At 39.9% G+C, this 23,625-nt stretch overlaps 1 protein-coding gene across 3 annotated transcripts in view; it reads right to left on the bottom strand.

The window, feature by feature from the left end:
- The window catches only part of chd7 (chromodomain helicase DNA binding protein 7), a 297,949-nt gene extending 281,152 nt beyond the window's left edge, over positions 1-16,797 (bottom strand). For all 3 annotated transcript variants that reach the window (XR_010961454.1, XM_067980156.1, XM_067980157.1), the window contains exon 1: positions 16,508-16,797. The gene's annotated coding sequence lies outside the window, so the exon portion shown is untranslated. The remainder of the gene's footprint in view (positions 1-16,507) is intronic.
- Between the last annotated feature and the right edge of the window lie 6,828 nt (positions 16,798-23,625).

Raw genomic sequence — 23,625 nt, 5'->3', positions numbered from 1 at the left:
GGTATAAACAAAAAACTAGGCCAAATTGTGACGTACTATCACAAATTGGCATCCCTACAATACTGTCACTCAGACTCATGTAAAGTGGTACAATATATAGAAATGGGTCCACCTATTTACTGGCACGAACCCTTCAGGGTGATGGATTCGCAGTCTAAATTCTGAGCGCCTATTGTAATGGCAGTTCCAGGTGTGATAACAGAGTCAATACCACTTGAATTTGGACATTTTCAGGAATCTTGCGAGTGGAAGCACAGGAGTGCCAATTTGCATTGCAATAGTATATGGCCATATATCCAATCTCATTTTATGCTAATAATAATAATTTAAATATATAAGCCTTTCATACCAAATTCATAACAGCATGACCGTTTTCTCTTTCCCTTGCTTTTGTTTTGTTGATGGCATAAATACTCATTAAAATGTACACTGCTTTGAAAACAAAAGAAATACACACGGGTGCTATGAAAAATACAAAAATAGGGAAAAAAACAGATGGATGAAGGAGCAGATTGAGCAGCTTTACCAACACAAAGGGCAAATCTCAGAAGTGTCTGGAAGAATCTACCTCAAACACATGGGAATATACCTTTCCGTTCTAATCTACTAAAAACAAAGCAGGGCTCTTTGCTAATGAAGTGCTTTAAGGATGTTCAGACCCAATTAGCTCCCAACCAAATTTCCTTTTTATTTTCCTCTGCCTCTCATCTCCATCAAGGGAGTGGGCAACCTGTTTTGACCCAGCTGCTGACAGGTATGCAAGACTAACCAACAGTGACTCAGATTTTCCCTCCCCTAGAGAAATGCCTAGTATAGCTTCTGCTTGGGTCTTGTCCCCAACACAGCTAATATTAGGAATTCACCATATGGGGAAATCTAGACATAAACCATATTCCCATGCACAGAAGAACCACCAAAACCAGACTTGATATTTTAACATTACAGCAATGCATAATACAAATATTTATAAAATGAAACAAATAAAAATGTAATTGCCTTCAAATTACTTGAACAGGATGTTGAACCATCCATCATATTACACCACATGTGGGGGAAGGGGGGACCAGAGTTCAGTCCAAAACTCTTGCTGTTTCAAGTCTCAACTATATCACTGAGTTGAGGCCAGGCATTTCAAACACAGGGTGGACAATGGCACTGGGAAGAGAAGGGAAGATAGTGTGCATCTAATGGTATTCTTGCACAACTAGTGGCCTGTGCAGAGTGACATTGGTGGAGGCCAGGGAGTAGGTCACCCACCCTCTTGATTCATTGGGTGCACAGCCTAGGAAAAGAAATGGGAGAAAAACAGATCTTATTTTTAAAGAATTAACTTTCTGGTTCCACAGAAAGTGAGGATGATTGGGTTTTTTGCTTACATAATTTTCTTGTATTGTTCAAGGGTGCAGTAGTTTCTGTCAACTCTACATGCTGGACTAAATATAAAGCAATATAGCTGTTAACTAATTCCCCAATTTTACAACTTGCCATGAATAACTTGAGTGATTTATTAAAAAGGTGGGAAATGAAACCAAAACACAATCTTTACAAATAATCCATTAACGTGGTTTCTCACACAGCACGCAGAAGGATACATCACCATATATCTAGTCCACAGCTCCAGCTGAAGGGTAGAAAAGGAAGTAGCAAGTTTTTGGTCACCCCAAATATACTGGACAGAGATATTAAAGTAACTGAAACATTTAACATGACTCCAAGGATTTCACATTGTCAGATCTTATGGTCTCATATTTTAAGGAAAGGAAGACAATTTCTCAAAAGTTCAGGTCACTCTTGCCACTTCCCTCTATTCTGTCAGGTGAGGAAAGTAGAACCTGATTGAAATCTCTCCCTCCAGGGCTGTGGCTTGACGAGCACCCTCCCATAGATATTCTGGTCATGCCCCTGCATCCAACCATTCTAGCAGGGACCACTAGGACCATGAATGGTCTTACAATCCCAAAGGACAACCTTAGTGCTTGCTAGGCCAGCCCATTTAAAAGGGAGACCACTGCACAACAAGCAGGCTAGCACAAATCTAGCCTCAAGAAGTGGTAACCTTCTGTGGCAAAGTGCAGCTCTCCCCACAACAAACAGATGGCTGAAGTACATGGGACATATGCCAAATCAAAATTAGTAATATGCAGCCTCTGCCCAGAACTGGGGAAATATCAAGCAGCCTGATCTTGGGAGACTTAATGCAAATTGCCCAAACTCCTCCCCTCCCCCAATCAAAGCAACCTACTCACTGGCCAGAAAGGGCAAAACCCCAAACAAGACAATTATCATGCAGGGCCTTCTCCCCCATCCCAGGACAAACTGTCAAAAACCAAAACCAAACAAGATAACTCAACTCTCTAATCTGCACTGGTCCTAGTGCAAGCATGCCATGCCAAGGATCAATGTATTCCTCTCAGAAGCACCGTGGAATCAAAGTGTACATTGGCTTCATAAAATATACATGCAAATACACACTTTTGTATAATGTATAAATCTACAACAGCCTCAAAATATGTAAATGTATACTCAGTCGTACAATGGTTTCATAAAATATGTGGGTGAATGCATACCTACATAAAATATAAAAAAGAAATCTCCCTCTCCAGTACAGCTACTAAGATAAATCCAAGATTTACAGTCTGGCCTGTATATGAATTCAGTTATCCAAGATGCAAATTTGTGACCAAGTGAATATGCATTTGGGCGGTTTTAAACACTAACCTGTAAAATCATTTGAACTTGCCACACACACACGTGTCGTACAAATTCTTAAAGCACACTGTTGGCTGACATCATTTGGCCTAATTGTTATACATTGCATTCAAAGCGTGATGTAAAGTCATTATTAAAGATGTATTGGAGATGAACGCTGAATATTAAGTTTAATTATTAATATCATATGCATGTACTGCTATTTTTCCATATCAAATTTTACATCCCATTATAACAAAAAGTCAGTTAAGCTACTACAAACTTCAAATTGCAAGTTCCTAATATGCAAAACATACTGGCCAGACTCCTTCCCAGGGACAGACCTGGTAAGAGAGATATCCATTATATATAAACCAACGGTTCAATACAACCACTTGTATTTCTGTAACACTTCTCATGTCAGGAAGATGTTTCAAGAGTCCTTTGCAGTTAGGAAGAAAAGAATAGTGGATGCCAAGTAAAAGGAGAGAAAAAAAAAAGAAATTCAGAAGGTTAGGGTGCAAGTTCATAGGCACAGTCGAAGAAAATCATTTTTGAAAACGAGGGAGGTGACAAGGCAGAGGGAACTAAGCAGAGTTTCAAGCGGTAGGAGCATAGTGGCAGACCAAGTAAAGAAAGATGCGTCAGAGGTTGAGAAACTCAATGTTAGAGCGGAGGGTGTACATAAAGCTGGAGGAGATCACGAAGATAGGGTGCGGTGAGACCATGCAGGGATAGGAAAATAAGGACAAAGATTTTGAACTTATCTTGCTGGGGTAAGAGGCACCAGTGGATCTTGGTGAGGACAGAAGTACAGGACATTTCGTCAGGTTGAGACACGAGCTGAACCCCATACTTCTGAATATTACCAAAGGGAAGTAAATGGTGAAGAGGAGGGGACCAACGATGGACTGAGGTAAGCAAGGGGAAACCATTGGAAGTGATGTAGTGCCTACATTGTGACATAGGAAAAGGAATAGGCCCTTCAGCTCCTCAAGCCTGTTCCGCCGTTCAATGAGATTATGGCTGATCTGTGTCTTAATTCCATCCACCAGGCTTCGCTCTATATACCTTAATAACATTGGCTAGCAAAAATCTATCAATCTTATATTTAAAATTAATTAAGCTAGCATCAACTGCTTTTTGTCGGAGAGAGTTCCACAGTTCTACCACCCTTTGCATGAAAACGTGTTTCCTAATTTCTCTCTTGAATGGCCTGGCTCTGATTTTAAGGTTATGTCCCCTTGCCTAGACTCCCCACCAGGGGAGCCGAAGAGAAAGGTTGGGGGTGGGGGGGGGGGGAGCCGAAGAGAAAGGTTGGGGGTGGGGGGGGGGAGCCGAAGAGAAAGGTTGGGGGTGGGGGGGGGGGGAGCCGAAGAGAAAGGTTGGGGGTGGGGGGGGGGGGAGCCGAAGAGAAAGGTTGGGGGTGGGGGGAGCCGAAGAGAAAGGTTGGGGGTGGGGGGGGGGGGAAGCCGAAGAGAAAGGTTGGGGGTGGGGGGGGGAAGCCGAAGAGAAAGGTTGGGGGTGGGGGTGGGGGGGAAGCCGAAGAGAAAGGTTGGGGGTGGGGGTGGGGGGGGGGGAGCCGAAGAGAAAGGTTGGGGGTGGGGGTGGGGGTGGGAGCCGAAGAGAAAAGGGGGGAGGGGGACAAAAATAATCCTTCTGCACTTCCTCAATGCGCTTCACAGGAACATTATCAAAAGAGACTTTTCAGCAATAGAGGGGTAAAAATATTGAAGAAAAGGGAACGAAGGGTTATTAATATAGACCTCTCATGTTCTTAGGATGTCCCAAAGCATTTCACAGCCATTGGATTATTTTTGAAGTGCAATCTCTTTTTTGCGGGCAATTGCAGCAGCTAATTTTTTTTTTACAAAGCAATGTCCACAAACACTAATGAGATTAATGACTAGTCAATCGATTTTGGTTGAGGGATGAATGTTGTGCTTCTTTGCGCATGTGCCACAGGATCTTTTACATCCATGCGAACAGGTAGATGAGGCCTCAGTTTATCGTTTCATCTGAAAGACTGCTTCCTTTTTAAACCAAACATGGGATGTCAATGGGAAAGGAATTTTTTTTGCTATAATACGGGCTACTTGTCAGCCATGGCTCAGCGGTAGGACTCTCGCCTCTCAAGTCAGAAGGCCATAGGTTCAAGCTCCACTCGAGTCTTGAGCACATAATCTAGGCTGACTCTCAAGTACAGTACGAAGGGAGTACTGCACTGTCAGAGGTGTCACCTTTCGGATGAGACAACAAACCGAGGCCCCATCTGCCCTCTCAGATGGGCGTAAAAGATCCCATGGAGCAAAGGAGTTCTCCTGGTGTCCTGGCCAACATTATCAATCAACATCATTAACACTGATCATCCGGTCATTTACCTCATTGCTGTTTGTGGGATCAGTCTGTGCACAAATTGGCTGTAGCTTTTCCTTACATTTACAACAGTGATTGCACTTCAAAAGTACTTCATTGGCTGTGAAGTGCTTTGGGATGCCCAGAGGTCGTGAAAGGCAAATTATTTCTTTGTGTCACATGAATTCCTAAATATAAATGCTCTTAGTTGGACAAGTGGCCAGCAGACCAGCACACCAGCCTGGTCTCAAGTTATCACCTTTCATTACGTTGCCCAACAATTGACAAAAGCCAACCACTATTTTAAATGCCCAGTTGAAGATTCCAGGCTCTTCAGAAATATGTCTGCATACTGGATGAGCTTATCTCAACCCACATCAATGGGTGCTCTCAACTTTCAGAAAGACTGAACCATTGCTAGCAGCATGCTAATGGATTTAATGCCTACACAAATGCGATGAGCAACAGCAGCCAATACTGTAATATGCTCCAAATAAGTGAAAATGAATGATGACAGCTTAATATTTCTGTTCTGACCCATCCTGATGCAAGTCATGTTACATCAATACTTTACAAAGATAGGTATGTTGAAAGATAACAGGGAAAGTCTGCTAGGTTTGGAAAAACCTGTTGACATCCCATTAGACATATAGCATTTATAGACATTTCTAGCAGTAGACAGAAGAAGGTACTACAGAACAACTGGAATTGCTTTCTACATTAAGATAATATGGTGCCCATTTATGAAGGAATACTATAAAGCCCACAATGACACAATGTACATTATGATAGGGTGCCACACTATACAGACTAGGAAAGTCCCAATTTGAATCCCTGCTCTCTGCTGAGTTAGCTGTCAACAAGTGTGGTCATCAGATGTTATATTTAGCTGTTGCATCAATTGCCGAGGGGTAGAGGGAAAGCAAGAGAATGCAGCCAGGATTTCTGCTAATTGCTGTAGCGTGACCCCTCCTGGAAGAGAAGAGGTCAGCGACAGATCAGGCTACAATGCTCTCACAATCAAATACTAACATTCACTGTATGTTCATAGATGAAGGGTAGACTGGAGTTTTCATGAAGGTAAATTCACTGCTCTAATAGAACTCAGTCATACACACATCTTTTAAAATTTTCTTCCTGGGATTTGGATGACACTGGCAAGGCTGCATTTATTGACCATCCCTAGTTACCTTGAAAAAGTTATAGCATAGCAATCATGTGCTGTTTTTCCTTTGCAGTTGAGTGGCTTGTTATGCCATTTTTCAGAGCATTTCAGTGTCCCTGCCCTGAAGGGCATTAGTGAACCAGTCAGGTTTTTGTGACAATCCATCAGCTTTCATGGTGTCAGGCCACAAATTACCACATTTATTGAATTCAGTTCCACAATTTGCCATTGTGAGATTGGAACTCTCAACCTCTATGCTATTTAAAAGATTCCAGGATCCAGCCCTGGTCTGCACTATTAGCTGATACTCAGACGTGAATGCACTAGAACACTATTGGCCTTACATCTGTACAAAAAAGGGGGATGAAGGAGAAGGTCAGCCAGAGTTACCATTTCAAATCGCTAGTTCGGTATCCTACAGGAAAGATCATGTGTGAACTTCAGGCAAAGACAAGATCAGACCTAGCTACAGTGCTGCCTGATAGTTGAATAGCCAATGTTCACTAAGCTCGTACATGAACCACCAATTAAGCAAGGTACTGGAGGGCAGGCAAAGGCTTGTGGAACCATGCCCCAGAATGACACTCTACCTTCAGAAGGTTGAAAATAGTAGAGAGATTGGGGTAGTTCTGCCAGTCACAGGAGGGCAGCCAAAATTCATACTCCAGCTCGAGTCACCACCTTTGGGAGAGGAAAGATAATGGGAGGAAAAAGTATGCTAATTAAAAGGAAATACAGACTTCAACATCTAAGTCAAGCACTAATTCATGATTTTATCTACACAAAGGAAAAAACATTTTTAAGTGGATGTTTTCTACTGACTGCTGCAGATTATAAGCACCTTTTTACATATGTCAAAGTTTGCTACTTCTGGTTAAAATACATGGGGAAAAGTTTTAAAAACATGCAGTTTTTTTTTAAAAACTAAAGATCGCTCGATGAATTCAGCCTACCTTACCTCATCCGTCTAGAAAAGCCTACTGTTCTTCCCCGTTATAGGATTCAAATATCGTTTAAATGATTCTAAACTTTTTGTCTTCACTATCCTACCGAGAAGTCCACTTCAAATGTTGATTGCTCGTTGCATGAAGAACTTCTCAATACATCAGTCCTAAATTTCACCAGTTTGAACCTGTGGTCCCTTTTCCCACAGTCACGGTTTACCTTTAAGTTGTACTCCAGATTTAATTTTTTTATATGGTTCACTATCTTGTATATTTGTGAGGTCCTTTCAGTTGGCTCCTTTGAAGGATGAAGAGCCCAAGCTTTCTAGTATTCCCTCATTGTTGTTCAATCCTGATTGAAATCTTGAGACTTGTGTGTACAATGTAATTTTAGCTAGTGTAACAAAAAGCTAATTATCTTACCACGGCAATCAATGGCTACTCACTGGAATCCAACAGTCTCAAGAAGAAACGATGATTGTAACTTACTTCATTACCATAATCATACAGCTAGCCATAAAAGATCCTCTCAAATAGAAAAAGCATTTTTAAACTAATATTTACTGTTCAGACATTATTATAAAAATAAATTCGTACTATGTACCAGACACTGGAGAGGTGTTACGTACTTTATAGAAGTTGTTTGGAACCTCCGGCTCTCCAACATACATGCAAAATTTTTGATGGTCCGAAATAATCTGAACTGAGTTTGGAACACTCAGATTTTCAATTGATGAAAACTGATTGAATCTGAGTCCTAGACCCCATGATTATTGGTGCTATTTGAACACATGCTAGAGCTAAATAATTTTTAAATGAGCTAGTACAAACTGCTGTATTTCCATTAGAACACAAAAGTAAGCAAATCAAATAGACTGCAACACCTGTGAGAAATACCATTGAAAATAACCTCCACTGCAATAGCATCACAAAGCTGTTTCAATTGCTTTTCTTACAAAAATACAGAATTATTCAGTTGAAATATTAAAAACAGATCATAACCAGGAATGCAATAGTCTCAAGAAGAAATTCTAATAGTAACGTACTTCATTACCATAATTGTACGGCTACCCATAAAATAGCCTCATTTTTATAATATAAATTCAACACAGCAACTTCCCAGATGGCTGTGAACATAATGCATGATGTGGTACTTAACCATATCTCACCAGGAAGGTCCCAAGTTCAATTTAAAGTCTATAGTGGCAGCACTACAATTGGCCTTAGCTAAAGAAAACTGGCCAATGTTTCCACTCCAAGTCATCATTCAGGGACCCCTGCTGAAACTGCACAAGCATAAACAGGATCTGGCTTAGCTTTGATGCCCCCATGGGCTACCAGCCCACCATTTACTGTCCCGGCTCACACATGAAAAGACGAAGAGGGAGCCATCCAGGCTCAGAATCATACCCCAGCATAACAACACCTTTAGGAGAAGAATGAGGAATTTGAGAAAGTGAAGGGAAACCAGAAGCGAGAAAAGAACATATACTTATTGAGAATCTTTTTACAGGGAAGAGAGAGGAGAAAGAGCTAGACAAGAGTATTGTATGGGCTACAGAGCCTTTTATTCCAGAAAATGCAAACATGTATTGTGAAAATCTGCACAATGTTATCCATTTATACTGCCACCTTCAGGGTAGTAAATCCAATATGCACACAGATGCAAATTTCAAAGTTTTAACTTTAAAGTATATCAAACTGCACCAAAAGGATTACCCTACTCCAGAAAAGGGGTTTAAATCTTCCTCCAAACAGTGCCAGTGTTATGACCAGCATTCTTTCTCTCAATTAATGCAATTGCCATTCAATTCATGGTTTTCTGCAGATTAGTACTCAGTGATGTCAAATACCTGAACGTAAACACTGTGACCAATCACACAATCAGTAAACAACCTGTCTGGTGGATGAAGTAAAAGCACTTACAAGACAGGCAAAGTTAAAAGGCTTTTTTTTGGTCATTTAACATAACTCCTTTTAACATTACTTCTTCTTGCAACAGATATTTTTCTACAGCTGTGCTTCTGCCCGACAGATCTCAACATTCAGGAACAAAATTCCCTTTAAAGCTTTCCAGATAAACATATTCATCACAGTGACTTCTCATGCTTACAAACAAAAAGTTAGTATTTTACTGCTCGATGAACCCTAAAAATCCAACTTTCCAATGCTTTATCAAAGGTGTCTAGAACATTTCATTTTGCTTTTACGTGAATGTGCATACAGCATAAAACCTCAGGACAATTGAGTTTTGCTGCAGGTCTTGAAGCAGGGGATGGGGGGTGGGGTTATCCAGAAAGCTAGGTATGAATTAGGGTAAGTTAAACAGCCATATTTTTTTATAACTAGGTACCACACAGCTCCTTCAACAGCTTAGCAAATTAATCAAGTGGCTGAATATCCAAACCAGTAAGGGCCCAGGTTCAGTGTATGTTGAGCTAACTGATTTCTGCCAGGTTAGAGATATGCTGCAGTTAGGGAGGGAAAATAAAAGCCATAATTCTTACTCCGGATCATTATCCATCAACTCGTGCTGGAAGCATACTTGTGGACACCAAGTAGGAACAGGATTGGGCTTGGCTGTAATGCCATCTCTCTCCCCTCCCCCACAGTCAAATAGCCTGCCACTGTCAAGTTTCACACAAAGAGTGTATTAGAAGGCAACCATCTCCCATGGAGCTATATCCCTGTAATAAATCAACACCTTCAGAAGAGGACGAAAAGAAAATGTCTCGGAGTACACTATTTTCTTGGTCTATATATGTTCCATAGTATCAATTCCCACCCAAGCAACACATTAAAGTTCATTTACTTCCACTATGTACCATATATACTATACCATGTACACTGTATGATGTCAGTGTGTTGTAACACTGTTGTAATACATGAACAATTGCAAAATTTTAAAAAGCATATACCACACACTTCCTTACAGCTTTATCAACAGAACCATATGCTTATATCTAGTATAACACTCAACAGAATTCCTTTTAAATTATTCCCTAAGATAACTTACACTTATGTAGCACCCTTAATGCAATAAAAATGTCCCATGGTGCATCACAGAAACAAAACAACAGAAGTGGAAGGAAAAGGATTATGGGTAATGACCAAAAGCAAGAGCAAAGAGGTAGGTTTTGAAAAGGCCTTTGAGGAATGGGAGAAAGATCAAGATGGAGGAGCTTAGGAGTTTTTCAAAGTGTGGAGCTGAATCAAGTCAAAAGTTCTGCAGCCAAAAGTAGAGCAAGGAGAGAGGGGAGGAGCACAAAAGAATTGGAAGAACACGTACAAAAATACAGAGATGAATGAGGATATGGAGGTAGGAAGGGGTACAGCTATGGGAGAATTTGCAGATGAGGAAAAGGATATTGAAATTCATGCGAAGACTGATAGGGATCCAGTAAAGCTTGGCCATCACGCGTAATAGGGTACAGAACTTCACGTGGGATGGGATCCAGGGGTCAAAGTTTTTGGACAAGTTGCAATTTATGCAGGGCAGAACTCAGGAAACCAGCAAACACACTGCAGTAATCAAATTAAGAGGTGATAAAGGTGTAGATAAGCAATTCAACAGCAGTGGGGATGAAGTGGTGGTCTTGGTGAGGTTTGAAGCTCAGCTCAAAGTTAACAAGACACTGTCAGGTTCAATCTGAGGGACCTGCCAAAAAGAGGGAGGGAGTTAGGTGCTAAGGCACGCAGTTTTAGCTGGGTGCTGAGCAAGTTGACTTAAGTTTTGTCCATGCTGAAAGAGAAAAAGAAAATTCTTCCATATCCAGGTCTTGATGTCGACCAAGCAGTCGGACAGTACAAATGGTGGTCGAGGAGTCAAGACTGGTAGCAGAGACCTAAAACCTGATGTCCCTGGGTTGACCCCATGCCCACAAAGGATAGATCCTTGAGGGACTCTGGAGGTAACATTGTGGGGTCAGGAAAATGGAGGCGACACACTGGAGGAGGATAGGTGTGGTCACCTGTGTCAAAAGCTGCAGAGAAGTCAGGGATGACAGGAAGGGAGGTGGGAAAGCACTACAGCTTGTTTCAATAAAAGTAGTTAGCCTACCTTTGTACTTGTTATATTGTTTCCAATTTCTGAAATTTGACAGGTTTTTATTTTCTTGAAACACTACATGCATGATAAAACAAACTACAAGATCAAATTTAGGGAAACCTTTGACAGCCATCGACAATTTCTTAACATTCTAAATTTGGAATATATACTTTGGTTGCTCCAACTGGTCTTCATTTAGAAGATATACAACCCATTCCTATGGTTTGCAACATTATTCAGGTGTTCCATTAAAAGTTTCAGTATTAATTTTAATGTTGTTCTAATTAGGAAGGATATGAACTGTGGTGCAACAGGAAAGACCACTGCTATACATATCACAAGTATCAAATGAAGAGCAAATCAGTTGGGAATCTCTACAAATTTTCCTCTATGTTCAAATACATTTCAACTGAAGTCCAATAAAAGAAAGGATGATTTGTATAAGATAATCTCATGCATCTGTTAAATGCCAGAAGATCACAATTATATTTCCACGAATAAGACAGAGACAAGGCGTTTTAATTATTTTTAAAGCAAAATATCAGAGTTAATCCTGGTGACAAACACCTTTCCTCATTCATTTTATAAAGCTACTCTAAATTCTTGATTAAAAAGTAGAATTAGGGAAGAGCGCAGAATCACAGTGCACCTTATTCAGTTTTGTGTGTGTTATGGATGCATATAACCTTTAGTTACTTAAGAGTTCAAAAATAAGTTGCTAAACTGAAGCGTCACAGAAGAAATTAAAGTTAGTGGACACCTAGTTATTCCTGATTTATAAACTGATTTCAATACATCAGATTTGGAGGACATCTGCTAATTCATTACCTTTTTTTCTACTTTTATCCATTTTAGAATCCACAGTACAGCAGTTAATAGTATTTCATATTAAATCTCAAAACTTCTTTTTCACAGACTATGGTGAACCTACTCTATCAAGTACCATTACTTAAGGTATAAAGTACCAAACTTTATATTAAGAGCCCTAAGAGTTCAGCACATGAATTCTGTATGTCAGTATAACTGATTAACATTGTCAGTAAGTAATAGCAAATAAACACCCATCAAGAAATGTCACTGCAGTTTTCACTAAATTTCTTTGCTTATATTTAATAACTTTTTTACTTCAAGAAAATAAGACCTAAATTTTAATATCGATTCATATAGCAGTTTTATATAGAATTACATAGAATGTATAGCACAGACAGGCCATTCGGCCCAACAGGGCCATGCTGGTGTTCATGCTCCACATGAGCCTCCTCTCTCCCTACTTCATCTAACCCTATCAGCATATCCTTCTATTCCTTTCTCCCTCATGTGTTTATCCAGCTTCCCCTTAAATGCATTTAAGCAAGTCACCTCAACTACTCCTTGTGGTAATATGTTCCACATTCTAACCACTTTCTAACTAAAGAAGTTTCTCCTGAATTCCCTATCGAATTTATTAGTGACTATCTTATATTTATGGCCCCTAGTTCTGGTCTCCCCTGCAAGTGGAAACATCTTCTCTACGTCTACCCTATCAAAATCTTAAAGACCTCTATCCGGTCACCCCTCAGTCTTCTCTTTTCTAAAGAGCCCCAGCCTGCTCAATCTTTTCTGATAGGTATAACTTCTCAGCTCTGGTATTATCCTAGGAAATATTTTTTGCACCTTCTCCAGTGCCTCTATCCTTTTTATAATATGGAGATCAGAACTGTTCACCGTACTCCAAGTGTGGTCTAAACCAAGGTTCTATACAAGTTTAATATAACTTCCCTGCTTTTCAATTCTAACCCTCTAGAAATGAACCCCAGTGCTTGGTTTGCCTTTTTTTTTGTGGCCTTATTAACCTGCATCGCTACTTTCAGTGATGTGTATCAGTACCCCCAGATCCCTCTTGCTCCTCTACTTCATTTAGACTATTATCTAAGCAGTATGTGGTCCCCTTATTCTTCCTACCAAAATGTAATACCTCACACATCTATATTGAAATTCATTTGCCAATTACATGCCCATTCTGCAAGTTTATTAATGTCTTCCTGTATTTTGTCTTCAGGTTTTAGTAAGTAAAGCCATTTAAGATTTCATCAAATTACACATTCCTGAGCAATACATGCATTAAATTCAATGTTTCTTCCGGTAGTACTGATGCCTTGTTCAATCTGCGTCACCTCCACTGCATTAATAACTTACATGCCATGTTAACAAAAATCTAAGTAATCCAAAAAGACACACATATATCATTAACTATACAAAAAAAAAATCTTTAATACATCTTTAGAACCAAGTTTAGTGCTTCGCTTACATTCCTCAGCCTCAGTTTGAATGTTTACTGCATCAGTGGAAACATGAAGCTCCCAATGGATCCCAATAAATTTACATAAGCTTAAACTCTAAACAAAAAATCTAACCAAAAGCTCTTGTAGCAGGGTTACGCAGTTCTACAGTGCATAAATATTAAACTCTGATCACTGTCTGGATTGGTAAAACAAGGGTCATATCCTACATCATCCAGTGTTTCCTAAAGATGCTCATCTCAGAAGAGCATTTTTTTAAAAAAAGGTATGCAACTGGACATGCTATCTTGTATCTATGTTCATCAGTTATTTTGAAAATAACTGATCTCATAAATACATTTTTGTTAGCGTTTCACAACTTAATATTAAGGCTTCCAAACCACTAGATTACATTGACAGATGACTGAAATCACAAGTCTAATGTAGATTGGCAACACAGTAAGAAAATAGTTCGCTTAATGTTACTTTGCATACACTTTGCTGAAGGACACTTATTAAAAAAAACTTGGACAAGAAGCTAGCTCCCTGTGTGTGGAAGTAGAGGAGGGAGGGAAGTGAACATGTGCTGTTATTAGAATGCATTAGACCAGTCACACTCCCAATATCAGTTGCCCATAACTAAGCATCCATGTGCTGGTCTGTGGACTAGTGCTAGTTCTACAAGGCATTTTATAAATTAATATTCAAGGCTGATTCAGAACACAAAATAAGCTACCCAAGTACCATGATCTATCAAGACTCATTACAGATACAGAAAATAGCTGTTATGAACGGACAATCTTGAAAAAAAACATTCACAGAATACTTAATGTTATATATAATATGAAGCTTTACCAATATATAAATGTATACATGCATCACTAAATACTATTTGCATATTATAAATTCAGGACATATGACAAGAGTGAGAAGCAAGAAGAAATCTTCCCAAATTTAAAAATCAGACCTGTTCTTCAAAATACCTGTAAAAGGCTATATAAAATACGACTGCATATAAAGAAAAAAATACACGCCTACCATATCACCGCTAACAAAAGATCGCGGGTCAACCCCATTTAAAACTTAAATGGCTGCTCACACTACTCCGTTCTTAACAGCCATCAGTCCCATGCATCTATCTAGTCGTCAAGTAACAAATTCCACTTGGTTAACTATACCTAACCCAATATGAGGATTAAGAGTCGATTTGCACCTCGATTTCATAAATACAGCTCATATGTTACACCTCCATATCTGGAAGCAAGACCCCTACAGCCTTGCATGGTAGCTCGTTGTAGGGCAGGTAGATTTCTCCGAATCTCACTCATTCAACATGCTAACAGCTTATTTCCAGTGCACCTAAAGCCACTTTCTCAAAACAGACGGTATGTTTAAAACATGTATCAAATTTTCGATAACCATTACACCACTATGGGAAAAGCGATTTTAATTTAAAAAAACAATCCATATTCACTCCTTCAGACAACAGAGGAGGAAAAAACTTGGCTTAACCAGAGGACGGGATAGCTTCAGTCTTTCTTATAATTACTGTCAATGACCGGAGTCAAATTAAGCTGCCATCTTAGGTTAAGAGCGATTCTTTGTGTACGGCCTGTCCAGAGAGAAAACGCTGACCAAACAAACGAATGGAGAGCTCCTGTTCTCCTCATGGGAAAAAAAAGTTAGTTTACTGTGAAACGTGTGGAAATAGTTTGAAAATTCACTGAACATACAGTTGGTAACAGAAATCTGAAGGCTGACCTGTAAGTTTTTTTAAATTTTAAAAGTGTGCACGCATGTCCCCCCCCCCCGAACAAAGAGGTTTACAATGTGTGAATGTGTGTCCTTGCCGCCGAAGACAACGACAAACATGGATGATTAAGCCTTGATGATGGTGGTTGGTGGTGAACTGTTGTGCGAGTGCCTGAGTGCCGTGTCGGATCTTCCCCTCCCCTTAACATTCCCCATTGCCCCCTTCACCTTGATTTTTTTTCTCCTTACACTTTCACAAATGCACGTGTTTTCACTCCTCTCCTGAACTCAGTTTGAAATATACACAAGCACACATGCACGCACACTAATATTTTTTTTAAAAAGAAACAATCGGCTTATTTTGAAGGTGTAAATGAATGAATGAAAAAAGTCGATCTGCACAGTTTCATGTCTGGTTTGGGCTTCACAGAAGCGCAAAGTGACTAAAACCCAGCTCACCGACAACACTCACTCGAGTCTGTTGCGAAAGACCAGAGGTCTTCTTTCAGACCACACTCTCCCCTCTATGAAAAAGGAGAGATTAAAATCACCAGCTGGACCAAGAGAGAGCGACTAACCAGGACTGAAACCGACCACAAAGAGAAGCGCGTTTTTAATCTCTGCCTTTTGGTGGTTGTTACTCAAATACGACGAGCAAAGGAAACAGTAACGGAAACATTAAACACGCCGTTTGAGCTTGAAGTTGAACAGCTCCACCCTCAAAATGAGCAAGAATTATGTTTTAAAAGCTTCTTCCCTCCTTATCGCATCCCTCCTTAGCCCCTTTATCTCTCACTCTGCCCCTTGGACCCCTCTCCTTGCCCATTCCCCCCCCCTCCTCCTCCTCTCCCTGACCCTCAGAGCGGCAGCCGCCGCCGCGGTGCGTGTGTGAGAAACTAGTTCAAACCATTCGAGTCCACTCCAATGACCTCAGGGAACCACCAAGTACCTAAACCACACACATACACAGCGAGAGACAGAGAGCGAGAAGGGCAAACTTACACTAAACCCACAATCATAGCACACAAAATACAGGACAGGGCGCCGACACTCATTTATTACGAGAGAGACAGTAAACTCACTGCTGGCTGTGATGAGGACAGCGGTGCTCTATTAATGAAATGTTAATGGCTGCTTTTGCCAGCGGCAACGCACTCTCTCCAGTAGTGGTAGTTCGCAATCTCGCTGACCGCCTGCCCCCACCTCCTCCTCCCAATCCTTTCATGTTTATTTACAGTCAAATTTCCTCTAACTCGACCCAAACGCCGACTCTCACACACTTTCTCTCCGTACTTACTTTGTTGGTGTTCCTTTTTTTTTGTTTTTTTTTTATTAAATTGGTTTTTTTCCTCACTCTTCTTTCGCTCTTGTGCGTTTTTAAATTTCGTTAATTAAAACTCTGTTTAATTTTTATTTTAAACAGTTTATTATAGATTTTTCCCCAGCGGCGCTTCACTCGTGTTTTATAGTTGTGATAATCTTCTCGCTCGCCGCCTGTCCTCACTCACTCACTCCTTTGTGTTATTTCTCTCTCACCAGAAGTTGGAGCCCCGGCTTCCCCCGCGCGTTCTCGCGGCTTTCCTCCTCCTCCCGCAACGCACTCCGCTCTGTGCGTGCGCGCGCCCCGTTCGCGTGCTCAATAACTCACGTCAATGAATCGCATTTGCATATTTCTATGCCGCCTCCGGATTGGCCATCCACCTCCCCCCCTACACACCCACCCGAGCACGCGGCCACGAACGCAAGGAACGAGCCGAAAGAAAAAAAAATTCAAACGTCAAGATTCCGAGTTTTAACGGAGCGGCTCGTCCACGGATCGTGGAAAGTGCTTTCGCTTCTTTTTTTTTCTGGCACGAGATATTTCGATTTTTTTTTATCTTTCGGTTTGCCAACGCAGGAAAAGGGAATAAAAAGGAAATGTTGTCCTCTTTGACATTTACCAATGGGATGAACGGTTAGTAATGTGAAGGCTGGGTTGACGTGAGCCTCCGATGGATCTGAGCCAATCGGCCTTGACGTATGTTTATACGTACAAGGGCCCGGATTCTGCAATCTCCGTTATGTTACGTAGGTGAGAGTGTGAGGGGATCCTGAAGTGTGAGGTGGAGGCAGATCTCCGTTAGACAAATTGCTCAACCAACATATACTATCTAATCCTTCTTAGCTGGAAAATTATATACTATACCATTGTACTGTACTGTACTTAAACCAAGCTTAGGGTTGCGTGTAACGCTTTTAAAAATCAATTTAAATTGAAACTGCTCCACTCTGTTGTGTAATTATCATTGTTTGTCTGGGCTACTGAATGACGCAAGTGAACAATAAAATGGACTCGCACTCCCCACGCGTGCAGTCTGAGCCATGCACAGCTTTGTGTTGTGTCGGCAGGAGTCGCAGCACATTAAAGTGCTAGATTAAATGAAGCAGGTAGATTTTTAAACTGAAAATCATGCACGTCTAGTATTTTTGAATTACGATTGGACGTGGCGTGTACATATTAAATGCGCGTGATCTAAATTGTATCAGGCGAAGTTTGTCTTTAAATAAGTATAGATTGCACATTTTCGCCATTTGCCATTGCTTTCTCCGGTGGACAGTCCTGCAACAACTGACGCAGAATCAGTTTCAAATTCAGCTTTTTGACGTAAGTTAACGAGTCACAAGGTGCAATAACCTTTTGTACACCAGGTGCATGGTGCGTCTTAGGTCAGCCATTTCTAAGTGTGCGCAATATAAAATATTCTTAACTACCAGTCCCTCACTTTTTAGTTTTATGAGTAGTTTTCTTTGATCAATGCAAAAAGTTATTGGGACATTTGTTATTGTGTGAGCATGGAATTGATATGTAATAACTTTATAAAGTTTTAAAATTGAGTTTAAATAGATGATGCATAATCAGAATATATTCTTGTGAAATCACCAACTTGTGAACAATGTGAAGCAATAGCTGTATGAAAAATATATTTACCAAACTGTAAATGAACTTTCCATTTATACACTTTTATCTGGATAGTGGTAGTTTTAGAACTGCATGGTGGTGCATACTCAAACCATTTTAATTTTTCTTTGTGGGAATGGTTATGTTCCAAAGATAACAATTTTTACCTCCACTGATATTAAGTATTGTAAGCATTTGTAGGACGTTTGCTTGGTATCGCTCCAGCCCAGTGTTACACTTTTATCTTTCCTCCTGTAGCATTTCAGATAAACAAAATAAAACTCTGCCAACTACTTTTCCAGTCAGTGTTTTCTCAGGTTATGATATACATTGTAAATTCATTGTTTAATGAGTAAAAATGGGCCTCCTCTTGCAATGCTGCTTCCAGCACTAAAAAAAATCCATTAGGGAGTAATATCGAACAGACTTTTTTCCCTAATAATAGAAAAGGCAGGAACCCTGCTATCTTCTCAAAAGAATTGCCATCTATAGTCATTGTTTGAATAGTGATAATGCCAGGAACCTTTATCATAGGCTGCAGGCTCAAACCCACTCTAATACAAGGATTCTTTACTCTGCCAGGTGTCATTCTAGTTCATTGCTCGACTCGAGCCTCTCCGATCCAACATTTTTGTGTTGTGAAGTTATAAGCGGATGGTAACATTCAAAATCTGAATATGAAATCAGAAGTAGTCTATTTCACGATGAGACTGTACTAACTCTGACTCCTTAACAGAGACTGATTATGATAAGTTCAGCAGAATTAACATGAACATCTGACATCTATAAACAGGTATAAAATAGTACTATAGCACTGGTGGGTGAAGAGCAGCAACAGTTGTCAGTTCACAAACAGCAACAGATATTAAGGCTAATTCATCATGCTTTGCAATTGAAAAACCACTGGCTTATTTGAATGGTTTGGAATGGGACTTGCTGTTTACAGGCACAGTTCACACACAGCACAACAGCTGTTCGGAACTTGAAGTGGGATGCTATAAGGTGGTACAGTAGTCACTATCATTATCACATTGCAGTTTGTGGGAGCTGGCTGTGTGCAAATTGGCTGTTACGTTTCCGACAACAGTGACTACACTTCAAAGTTACTTCATTGGCTGTAAAGTGCTTTGGGACGTCCTGAGGTTATGAAAAGCGCAATATAAATGCAAGTATTTCTTTTAATCTGTTTTTGTGATGTTGATTGAGGATTAATGTTGGCCAAGACATTAGGAGAATATCTATGCTCTTTGAAGAATAGTACCATGGGATCTTTTATGACCACTTGAGTGGGGTAATAGGACCTTGGTTTTATGTATCATCCTAAAAACGGCACCCCTGATTCGTACTGCACTGAAGAGCATATAATCTAGGCTGACAAGTCTGGAGTGGAGCTTGAACCCACAACCTGACTCAGGTGAGGTACTCACTGAGCCAAGGCTGACACGTTAAATCACTAACTACTGCTACTTCCCCATTCGCGTTTAGGTGCTACAATTAATTAATTATAATTTTGTTTTTTGGAGTAGTTTCCAGGAACTCCCTGGTGTTGATAGATATTACTAAGACTATTTTAAAATAGTGGTTCAATTGGCCAAGAGAGAAAACCAATGTGGTAAAAGTACATGCTTCCAGAACAAGCTTACCAAATCAAAATCAGTTCAGCACTTTGTTTTAAAACTCTCCTTGGCTCCTGGAGGAAGGTTGGGTCACAATTCCTTGCTGCCCTCTGGTACCTCAGCCAAGTAGCCATTGTTCATCTATGAATCTAGAAAGTGTTAACAGCATATTCAAATATGGAGGGCATCACAACTTAATTCAGGTGTATGCCATCAGCTGATGTCCACATGCACTTCATAATCAGAACTGTGTTCCCTAGTTGATTTTAACCCTCCCTAGCCCAGGGGCACTGAGACCAAGTGTAGCACCCCTACTACTGGCCAGACTATGATCAGCTAATTCAGTGCATACCAGGAATCTAACCTGGGATCTTGCTGGTTTTCTTAGCGCAGTTTTACATTGGACAGCAAATTTACCAACTGAGCCATCTCAATCAAATTAAGAATTAATGCTAAGTACATTTACTCTTTATCTCATAATCCTAACCAAACCAAAGAACAGTATTCCAGTTCATGTGTCTCATTATCCCTTGTTACCATGTTTTATGCTTTAAAACTCCTAGTTAAAGGAAAAGTATGAATGAAAATGGTGCGTTTTGCACAGAACTCAATCACAGTCATTTCAGGGGGAGTGCTGCACAAAATTTCTGTGTGTCTATTTTATACCTCAGTTATCAGGTGTGGAATTTAATGCATTTTTAACGATGATATGAGCAGGCAGCCTCAGTTATACTACCCATACTAATTGATGCAAAGTGGAGGAAAGCAGAGCTTCTATGCAAATACATCTACAGCTATAGAGATTAAATCAAATTGATAGGATCGTCAACTCCTTTTTAATCTTTAGAAAATTAATGCAGATACACCAGGCCCTCAGGTATTTTTCAATCCCAAAAAATAAGTCTAATAAGCTGGCTGTGCAGTAGCTGTAGTGATGCACAGCACTAGTCACTTCTAAGTAATCTTGATACTAAGGCCAAGTTTCATGTTTCTGCAAAACTGGTGCATTACACTCCAGTAATACTTAATGAAGATTGTGCCACTAATATTGGGCCTGAATATTAGCTTAATCTTTGTTAAAATTCTTACTGCAATACTTACTGTTTTAATTAATGCAATGTTTTAGTTATAGCCATTTGTTTTAAGTCTGTGCCAGTGTTTTTCTGCCCATGAGCCACCTAATCTTATCCTACTCCTGCTTGCTCTCTATATCCTTTAATCTTTCAGTTACTGTTGATTGCCTTAATTTTGCCTGAGGTCTTTGCCATGAACTTGTATTTCAGTTTCTTGTTGCAATATTGCTATTTTGCTGTGTATTGTATGATGTTACCTCATTTTATTTTAATTGTAGTTTACTTTGTTATCTTCTTCACATGTTGTAGTTATTATGTAATTCAAAATTAAATGAGTTACAAAAAAATTGTACCTCACCAATGGCAAACTGCAGTATCACTTGAGTATTAAAGAAACAAGAAGTGATTGAGGGACATCAATATACAGAAACATTTTTTTCCCCTCCAACTTTCTACCATTCCCTTCTCTCTTCTGAATGCATTGACTCCTTGCAGGGATATGATTCCATGGACACTAGCTGCCAGTACCATGTTTGAGTGGCCACTGCAGATGTGTGAGCCTAGACAGTGTATGTTGAAAGGCTTTTTGACCCCAAAGGGAGCATCACGAGCAACCGAATCCTGTCCTTACCTGTCATCTGCACATTTCCAGTTGGAGTAGTTGAACAGAAGTCAGCAGTGAGATCCCAGCTGATTTTTCCCTCCCTAACTCAGGAGTGCTGAGACCAACTGTAACATCTTTACTACAGTTCTAGTTGACTTCAACTAACTCAGGTTTGAATCTGGCATGTATAGATAGCACAGCTACTTATTGTCTACTTACTATCTTAACTATTTGCATTATTGGGATAGCAGTCAGGATATTGTGACTATTCAGTATCACACATTTTCCTTTTAAAATGTCATTACTGAGTCTCATGATTTATCCTATCTGCTGATAATCATAATTAATCTTCCAGTGTGTTTTAAATTGCAGTAAAAACATTGAGGTGAAAGTTTTATACTTTGTGAAACTTTGCATCAGAGGTGAGTCGATGGCATTTGGTTTCTGAGCACTTATAGGACATGCTATTGTTGTTAATCATACATGACAGTATTACAGCACAGGAACAGGAACATTTGTTTTTCTCATGATACACTTGGCCTAATCCCACTTCACTACACCCTCACCATGCCATTTAGTAGTCATTTTTTCCAAGCAACTATATAATTCTCTTAAAAGAATTTATTGGCTCTGCTTCAACAGTTTATGGTACAGAATTCCACATACTGAGCACCCTCTGTGTAAAGAAACTTTTCCTTATCTCTCCTATAATTTTTGTAATCGTAAACTTTTGCCCTCGTTACCATCTCGTCAACCGGTGGAAGCAATCTATCGATGTTTACCTTATAACCCTATGAAATCTTGAAGACATGTGAGGTTACCCCTTAACGTTCTCAAGTTGCCTACAGTCCTCTTCACAGCCAACTATGCTCTCAGTTTTTAAATCACTGCAAATTTTTATATTATGCCCCCATATCCAAGGCCAGGTTATTTATATAGTCAGTCAATTCCATGGAATTTCACACCCAGTGAAGGTCAAGTGTAGTCTTCAGGAGAAATGGGGTTAGAGACCAAGCGAATAATTAAACCAGGGCATACAGATACAAGATTTTAAATAAAATATAGGTACTGTTTATAATACTTACAAATTCAGTTCCTATTTTAAAGCCATACATACATTGTCCTTATTTTTATATACTTTTATATTATTTATAGTTAGATAGTAAAAGTTACAGCAATTTGGGAAGCAGAGATGGTTGGAGTATATGAGTATCTCTACTGAGGAGCCAGGAGATGCAAAACACAGGTGCTGCTGTGCCACCACTGATGGGAGGGAGGGTATAAATGTATAGTGACAAGTTTACATAGTTAATTTCCAATATCAATGTGGACCTAGGAATCTAGAATGGGAAAAGTTAACATAAAAGTGAGACAAAAAACACCAGTCACAATTTGCAGACCAGAAGTGCGCACAGATGTAAAATTGTTTAAGATACAGACTGAAAAGAGTAATTGCCCAAACACTGAACCGCTGTGGGATACCACTATTTATATCCATCCAGTGCCAAAAGCAAACATTAACTACTAATTTCTGTTTTGTCCTTTAATGAACCTTTTATCCGTGCTGCCATATTCCCTTTAATACAACACGCCTTAATTATAACAAGCCTACGTGGCACCTTATCAAATGCCTTTTAAAAGTTCATATACACGTCCACTGTATTTCCTTTATCAATACACTCTTATTTCCTCAAAGAAAGATATTAAATTTGTCAGAAATAACTTTCCTTTTAGCCTTCCATGCTAGTGGTTCTTAATTCCTCTTAATTAATTTAATTCCATATTATGGCCTCTGTAGTCTTACCCACTACTGATGTTAGGCTGGGTGGTCTGTAGTTACCTGGTTTATCCCCCTCTCCCTTGGTGAACAGATGTAAACAATTTTACAACACCAAGTTATAGTCTAACAAATTTATTTTAAATTCCACAAGCTTTCGGCGGCTTCCTCCTTCGTCAGGTGAACGGTGTGGAGAGCTCTCTGGACTAGCCCCACCCTCAATTATAGCACCCCAACACTAGCCCCACCATCAATTATAGCACCCCAACACTAGCCCCACCATCAATTATAGCACCCCAACACTAGCCCCACCATCAATTATAGCACCCCAACACTAGCCCCACCATCAATTATAGCACCCCAACACTAGCCCCACCATCAATTATAGCACCCGAACACTAGCCCCA

This window comes from Heptranchias perlo, chromosome 3 (assembly GCF_035084215.1).
Source record: "Heptranchias perlo isolate sHepPer1 chromosome 3, sHepPer1.hap1, whole genome shotgun sequence".
In the NCBI taxonomy this organism is placed as follows: Eukaryota; Metazoa; Chordata; class Chondrichthyes; order Hexanchiformes; family Hexanchidae; genus Heptranchias; species Heptranchias perlo.
Note: the sequence above shows the minus strand (reverse complement) of the source record. Positions and strands in the feature narration are given on the sequence as shown.